The sequence below is a fragment of the Zootoca vivipara genome, chromosome 13 (assembly GCF_963506605.1).
Source record: "Zootoca vivipara chromosome 13, rZooViv1.1, whole genome shotgun sequence".
In the NCBI taxonomy this organism is placed as follows: domain Eukaryota; kingdom Metazoa; phylum Chordata; class Lepidosauria; order Squamata; family Lacertidae; genus Zootoca; species Zootoca vivipara.
The window spans coordinates 22,648,777-22,657,087 of record NC_083288.1 but is presented as its reverse complement, the minus strand read 5'-3'; the positions used below and the strand labels follow the sequence as shown (position 1 = coordinate 22,657,087).

Below are 8,311 nucleotides of genomic sequence, written 5' to 3'. Positions count from 1 at the left end.
GCCAGCGCTGTGGAACATGTTTCCCTTCGAAATCAGACAAACACCGACAATCTGTACTTTAAATTATGTTCTTAAAAAAAGAAGAAAAAAACATTTTATTGCTGCAGGTCTTTCACCAAGCATGAACCTGCTCACTTCTATGAATTTGTTGGCAGTTTTCGATTAAAATGATTTAATCTGTTTTATGATATTATTGCGTTTCTTGAAATACTTAATTTTTATAGTTTTTGATTGTATCTCTGGCGGGTTTGATGTTGCAAGCTGCTTTGTGAAGACTTTTTTTTTGTTTTTGTTTTGTTTGCAAAGCAGTGTAAGTCTCCAAATAATAAAGAAATAAAGAACCAAAAGCACCACAGAAAACATCTCCTTATAGCTTTCCTAAAGCTCTAATCTGTATCCTTCAAATAAGCAAACTAATCTCAGTGGCTAACAAATCTGATAATATAAAAAGGCATGTGGGAGTAAAATAAAAACTGGCAATAAACCTGGGTGTTGCTGATATTTGGAACAAATGCTTTTAAGAAGCATGGTATTTCGTGCCAGTGAAAAGTGCAAGGCTATAGCAAACTCCAAGCAAGCACAGTGTCAATGAACACAAAAATCCAGGGAGCTCAAATTTGGAGTAAAACACATTGTGCAGGAAATGGGAGATGTGCAAAAGACCACTCTTTTCATTATCACTTCATTTATCCGATACAGTAGCTGAATCCAGGCATTAAGTACATGTTCCAAGCCTGAGCCCTTAGCTCAAATTATCCCTGGCCCACAGCTGAGAATGTAAAAGCACTTGCCTTTAACACAAGAGCTCGCTGTGCTTCCACTGAAGTGTCCAGCTTTCTGGTGGTGTGTGACACTTTGGGTAAGGGAGCTAAGGGAAGTCTGGCTGGCTCCTGCTTTTGAATGTCATTTGGATTCTCTGAGGATTGTGCAACAGTGGAATGGAATAGCAATGATCCATATGACCAGTAAAATGTTGTAATGGATGGGGCTGTTTTATTTTCTGTTCCCTACTTTGGTGGCCCTTTGGGCTGTAATGTGGTACATAAATAGACTTTCACAGCAGCAGCAACAATTTTGCACAGGATGAGGCTGAAAGCATTACTACAGCATGGGTAGGGGCTAGTATGAAAACTAATCAAGGGGGATTGAGGCAGTAGCTCACCTCTGGGTCTCTTAATGATGGTCCTCTTGTTGCAATAATATACTGTACAGTTACTGACTCACACTTGTGTGCATTACAAGGGTTAACCCGAGCCCTGAGCTCATGTTACCAGTGGGTGTGGTTGAGCAGGCTCCTAGCAGCCTCTGCTTCCCCATTTTCCTCAGTATTCTCTCTTCATGCTTCTTGGAAAAAGCAAGGAGCTACATGGCCAATGGCTCCCAGCTGCAGGAATAGCCCAGTGAACTGAATCTCTCCAAAGGGGAGAATTTGAAGCCTGCATCTTTGCTAACCCACAGATTGCATTATCCTTTTGCAAGGAAACCAACTACTGTACTTCCAACTACTTTTGGAACCTTTTAACTTTTTTGTTTTACTGCCAATGAATGGAGGCTTGTTTGATGTAAGTTCTGGAATGTTGTGAGTAAAATATTTGCTTATTTGTGGAAAGCTTAGTGTCTGCTATTGATTCTAGCTGAAGTATTTTTGTTTGGGTTGATTTTTAAAGGTGGATGAGGGTAAATGCAAAATCTAACCAAGTTTAAGTGTGTTTGGAGAAATCACCATTGTGCCAACTCAGCTACCAGAGAGTAAGAATCTCTCCTCCAAACCCCTCTCTCTAACATAGCTCACATCCACTTGCAGGGTAGGAAGAGGCTGCAGAACTGGTTTTAGTGCTCTGAGAGTTTGACAGAGTTGCCCCCCCATATATCTTCAATGTTTTAGGACCCCTACAGATGACCTGTTAATTGAGCAGTAGAAATATTTTTTTAATTAAAAAATTGTCCAGTAGCACCTTAGAGACCAACTAAGTTTGTTCTTGGTATGAGCTTTCGTGTGCATGCACATGAGCATTCATCCTGATTTGCTTGTAGGAAGGTTAGACTATGTTAGGTCTTTATTGAGCATTATTACTTCTGTTGTGCCCATATATAAGACAATGAATGTTATAAGACAATGAACAATCATCGTGATTTACTCATGGGGTGTTTATACATCTTCCTGTTGTTAATTTATTGCACACTTTTCAATGCCTTTCCCCCCATCAATTTCCAGACTGCAAAAAGTCTGTATTATTAATATTTATTGGTTTTTGTATGTGCAAAGCTCTTTAACCCACTTTACCTGTGTAAACCTCAATTATGCACTTGAATCTCTCCTGCAAAGTATGGACAGTCTGGAGGCACCATGAGCTGATGTATCCCTGTGAGTGGGTTACTTTACAAGTACCAACCTACTGTGAGAGCGAGGAAGCAGAAGGAGCAGTCATGCTGCTAAAAGGGCTTCAAGACCAATAGAGCTGGAAAGCAATACTGTACAGTAATGATCAGGGAGGAGAGAGAGTGCTCCTGTTTTGTTTTATTAAGCTGGCTGGAAGACAATATAGGGGTGCTGCTGTCTGCCTGCTTTCTACCCTTCTATAATCCCTGTTTAATTACAGTATATATACATATCTGTTTTCTTTTATTGAATGTTTTTATCTCCTTTTTCCTTTCCAAATGTTGGTAAATTGGAAGACTTCTCCCTCCCCTGCTTTTTGAGGAAGACGCCATTTGAATGCTACTGCTGCAAATAGAGACAATTCAGATTGCACAATTGGTTTGAAACTCTTGCACACTGAACCCACTTCCCAAAACAATCAGGCTGTGTACACACTCCTGTTTACTCTTGCATCCAGTGTGCTCCCACTACAGATTTGGAAAGCGGTGTACACATGACATTAGCAAGAGTCTGTATCTATCCTGTATCTGTTCTGTTGTTTCTTATGAAGTTCTATGCATTGGTGCATTTCCCTTGCAAACCAGCTTCGATTCAGAATGAGAAAAAGAATGAACTAGGTGAATATTTAAGTCAGCAATGTGTGTGCACAGCTACAGGCTTTTTTTTTATACTACGGGAAGTGACAGGAACATGCACTAAAAGGTTTGGGGGAAAGCTTGCTCGCCACATCATATAACCTCTCCACAAACAAAGAATAAATAATGCTCATTATGTAGCCAACATTGTCTAATCTGCCTGCAAACATTGCACAAACAAATCAGGATGATTCTAAATAGGTCGTCTGCAAACAATCTGGGTGGAGTGAAACAGAATAGCAGATGGTTGGCTTGGTTTATAATGCATAGGAGGCAAGGATGAGAGGATTCAAAGGGGGCCTATGGATGACAGAAGGGGCCAGTGCCAAATAAATATCGTGTGTTTAAGAGACAATTTGTACTGGTAACTGAAGTTGGGGTGGTTTGGGCTCAGTTCCTGTAGTGACAGCACCACTACCCATTTACCGTATTTTCCCGTGTATAAGACAATGCCTTTTGCTTTACAAAAATAGGCAAGAATTGGTTGTCGTCTTATACACGGATAGTGAATGCAGAGGGGGACGTGCGATTAATAGCAGCAAGCAGGAGATTGGGAGCGGTGATTGGGCGGGTGATTGGTGGCTGCGGCAAGGCCTGCTGGCAATTGGCTGTGGCTGTGGCAATTGGGCAGGCGATTGGAGGCTGCGGCAAGTGGGCCACGGGTGGGCTGTTGGTGGCGGTGAGTGGGCAGACAATTGGCAGCTGTGGCGAGGTGTGTGATTGGCAGTGACTGTGGCAAGCGATCCGCAGTGGTGGGCAGGTGGGTGGGCAATTGGCGGAAGTGACCCCCCCAAAAAGCTAAACAACTTAATTTCTCAATTGTTGGTTAAAAAAAATAGGGGTCGTCTTATACATGGGGGTGTCTTATACATGGAAAAATATGGTATTCACCTGAGTGCTGTTAAAATAGCATCCGCATGCTATATTGAAATAAATATTGGCAGCTAGAAGTTGAAGAGTGGTGTGATGAGTGTTACATGGGTTGCATACACATTATACATTATACACATTATACATTTAGAATGTAAATCCCCCACCCCAAGAATCCTGGGAACTGTAATTTCCCCTCTGACAGAGCTATAGTTCTTAGCACTCTTAATAAACCACAGTTCCCAGGATTCTTTGGGGAAAGTCATATGCTTTGAATGTGCCAAAAAGACTTGCCAGCAGAACGCTTTGTGGAGTGGGAGGTTGGGGTTCTTTGGTCAACCATCTCCTTCTCAAAGGAGTCATCCAGAAAAACAAGGGCGCCACAGTCATTGTAATGACACTTACTGCACAACAATAAAAGTTTGAAGGAGGTACACAAAGCCTGAGAAACTGGTGTGTGTGAGAAGAGTAATTGCTGTGTAGATTTGAAAAAAAACGGTGATTAGAGGAATCTATGGCTGTGTGTACACATTATGCAAGACCATTTGCAATTGTTTACAGTCGTCAGCTATCAGTCAGTCAATCACCCATTTCCACCACCCTTCCGAGGGATACCCCTCCCCACCCTTTCTCTCTATATAAGCGTCTGCGGACTTCTATTTCAGTGTATCTAAAGAAGTGTGCATGCACACGAAAGCTCATACAAAAAAAAAAAACTTAGTTGGTCTTTAAGGTGCTGCTGGAAGGATTTTTTTTTATTTTGTTTCGACTACGTCAGACCAACACGGCTACCTACCTGTAACTGTACACATTACTGTTTACCCCAGCTCCACAGTGCTCCCTCTGCTGGTGTTTGAATCTATGCGCACATGACATTAGCCACAATCCATATCTACTGTATTGTCTCAAGAAATATCATACACTACGAGATTTCTCCGGTGAAAATAGAGGTGTCCCATTCCATAATGATAATTTTAGTATTTATACCCCCACAACATCTTATTAGATTGTCCCAGCCACTCTGGGCAGCTTCAAACATCTATTGTTGTTGTTGTTGTTGTTGTTTTTTAAAAAAAAAACAGAATAAAACATGAAACATTTTTTTACAAAAACATTTTCTATACAAGATTGCCTTCAGATGACTTGGGGGCAGATAACTCTATACCCTCCAATATTTCTCCAATTAAAATAGGGACTTCCTAAAAAAAGTGGGACATTCCGGGATCAAATCAGAAACCTGGACGGCTTCTCTTAATCAGGGACGTCCCTGGAAAATAGGGACACTTGGAGAGTCTGAAATATTGCTGTTTGATCTGTATCCCCTCAAAGCAGCTTCCATCCAGTTTCAATCCACATTCACTACCATGTGGTTAAACTAAGGTGTGTAAATTTGAGATAGCCATGGGTTGCAGGCCTGTGGAAACCAAACAGGTAACGCACCATCTCGGGTGTGTGTAGCAACATGCAAATGTGACTTGAAGCGCAGCAGAGGGCGAAATGTCTTTTCTGAATTCTAAGCCACTAATATGCACATAGCCAATGCTGCATGTGGAAATCGGGGGAAGATATGAGGTGACCCAAACATGGGATGAATTCTTTTTTACAGATTGGGTGGGGGAGAATAATGTGAAATGTTCACCAAAGGAGGGTTTCTGTATTAACATTTGTTTGGGTTCTGGAAGAGTTTGTGTAACAATAGGAACCAGAAATATCCTCAAGTTCCTATTCAGATGAATGACTGATTATCTCATAATCCCTGATCTTGCTGTCTGTAGCTGATGTGAGTTGAAGTCCAACAACATCTGGAGGGCCAGAGGTTCCCAACTCTTGTGCTAAAGGGTTGGAGAACGATTAAGTTAGGTGTGGGTGACAGCAGACATATCTAAGGTTGCTTTTTCCTGACTTGTGAAGAGGGAAACCCTGGAGAGTGTGGCAACTGGCAAGGTGTTCATTCCCAAGTCCCCTTTCCGAAGTAAAGTGGGTTATGGGATGCATGGAGAAGGATAAGAAAGCTGAAAGTTAAGGCTAAAGTATATGTTACAGAAGAGCTTTCACACTTTTTTTTCTAATGGGGGACTGACTTAGACTTTAGTGCAGAGCTTTCCAAACTGTGTGTCGTGACACGTTAATGTGTTGGCTGCAGTGTGTAGGTTTGTCATGTGAACCCTCCGCACGCTTCTCCCAGGGCTGGAAAGGGTTAACTAAGGTTAAATTAACCTTAGTTTAACCTAAGGTTACCAGATTTTTTTCATTGAATCCGGGGCCACTTTTCAACTTCAATGGATTCCTCCCCCCCCCATTCAATCTTTATTATTTTAAAAAATATACATTTATACAACACTCTCTGTTTTTGTTTGTAACAAAAAAAAAGAAAATGATGGCAACTGAAGCAAAGATACTTTGTATACCTCACAATACACATGACATTACAATTTATAAAAGAAAAGAAAAGAAAAAAAAAGAAAAAGAAAACATAGTTGAGGTTTTAAAAAAGACTTCCAAACATTCTTATTGTACTTTATCTGTTAAATACACTTTTACTGTACAGTTTCTTTTTTCTTCTATTTTTTTTATCATATTTTTATGTAGATTGTCAATTACCTTTATATACTACAAGGCTCAGTCTAGGTCTGCCAGGATATTACCCTTTATACCATGGTTCTTCAAATATTCTTTAAATATTCTCCATTCCTTGTGGACTTCAATGGATTTTGTATGGGGACTGATTTGTAAATCCGGGGACTGTACCTGGGAAACGGGGACTTCTGGTAACCTTAGTTTAACCTCCAGTTTGCTAGTAAAACTGAATTAGTGTGTCGTGAAATGATGCATGTCTAAAAAGTGTGTCACCAACATGAAAACTTTGAAAAGTTCTGCCTTAGTGTGTTAAACCTTTTACCCTTGCACTATTTTCACCATGAACCCTTCACCCACACCTGAAGCAGATAGATTAGTAAAAACATTTGTGTGTGTGTGTGTGTGTGTGTGTGTGTGTGTGTGTGTGTTTGTATTAATGGAGCAAAGAGTGAGCTCCAGTTAGGATGTAGTAGGAAATTTTCATTGCAAAAATGGTGCAAAGGTAATAGATTAGCTCCTGTTTGCCGTTTCACCAATATTTGCAAAAACTTTATAGAGATGGAGATGTCCTTGTTGTAATTATGGCTTATGCAGAAGCATACTTTCTAGTTCTGAAGAAAGCCCAAAAAACTTGACACTTGAGAATGAAGATTCTGAATTGACAATCTGCTTCCTTTCTTACTGTTCTTCTCAGAAGCAGAGTCTGTACTATCACCCACCCTTTCTACTATTTGTTTATTGGTTTTGTTTTTATGCTTTTTATTTTTTATAGTTTAATGATATTTTATTTTTTATTTACAATTATAAATTGCAACACATTTGAGGTTTTTTTATACTCAGGCAACAACATAAACCAGGAAGAGAATTGGGGGTAGAGTTGTAAGATTTAAAGGAAAGTGAGGTGTGTGCCCATGTTCCCAGTTTGTTGTTATTAATAATGGTACCATGTGTAATGTTTCAACAGAGTAACTAGGCAGTCCCTGATGACAGGAATTTACAATCTAAAATTTGCTACAGGGGAGGCAATTCATGGAAACAAGGAAAAATACAAGAAAAATGTGTTCCATTGTTCATTTACATTTGGATGAGGAATCTGTAGTGCAGTTTGCATGTAATGCTAAGGAGAAACCATGGCTGCGTGTGAACAAGTATGCAGATAATGCAAAAATTGCAGTCAGCTGTTCTGTTGCCACTGTATTAGCCAAAGCCAAGCCATGGTTTGGCTTAACATTACATCTGAACCTAGGCTTGTGGTGTATTTCTCTAAGCAAACCATGAGCTGTAGTTAAAATGTTTGTTCTTGGCTTACTCCATATTGTTTGTTTAGGGGAGACAAACCACAATTCCGGATTTGGACATAAAACCAAACCACTTCTTAACTTTGGGAAGTGCAGCAGAAGCAAGACCAGGAGATGAGCAAAGTGATGAGAGTCTTTGAGCACCTGCATGCCTACTCATTCATGCTCAGCCATGGTTTGTCTTGGCATTATGCCCAAATCATTGTTCGATCACAGTTCCCATCATCCTTGACCATTGGCCATGCTGGCTATGTCTGCTGAGAGTTGGAAACTCGGCCCGAGTTATATGTTCCAGATGAAGAATAAGGGTGTGTATATGCTGTTTCAAAGGCTTCATAGAAAATGTCACTTTTGAGGAAAGCTGTGCAAGGAGAGGGAGGCAAGGGCATACTCGCTCAAGTGTTTGGGGTGGGAATTCCAGCTTACAGGGGAACAGTGAGGGAGAGAAAGAGGGTGGAAGAAGAGCCACAACATTTTGCGGTAGTTGCGCTGTTGAGCCTTGCAATGAAAACCCGCTTTAGATAATTGCAGAGGGATGGAAGGTGCTATAA

The 8,311-nt window shown here is 40.6% G+C and overlaps 1 protein-coding gene across 3 annotated transcripts in view; it reads left to right on the top strand.

Moving 5' to 3' along the window:
* Positions 1–1,368: 1,368 nt before the first annotated feature.
* LOC118094191 (signal transducer and activator of transcription 5B) overlaps positions 1,369–8,311 on the top strand; it is a 68,250-nt gene continuing 61,307 nt past the window's right edge. For 2 of the 3 annotated variants that reach the window (XM_060281456.1, XM_035134280.2), the window contains exon 1: positions 1,370–1,562. The gene's annotated coding sequence lies outside the window, so the exon portion shown is untranslated. Of the gene's footprint in view, positions 1,563–8,311 lie in introns of all 3 variants that reach the window. The other variant, XM_060281457.1, reaches the window with a different exon arrangement.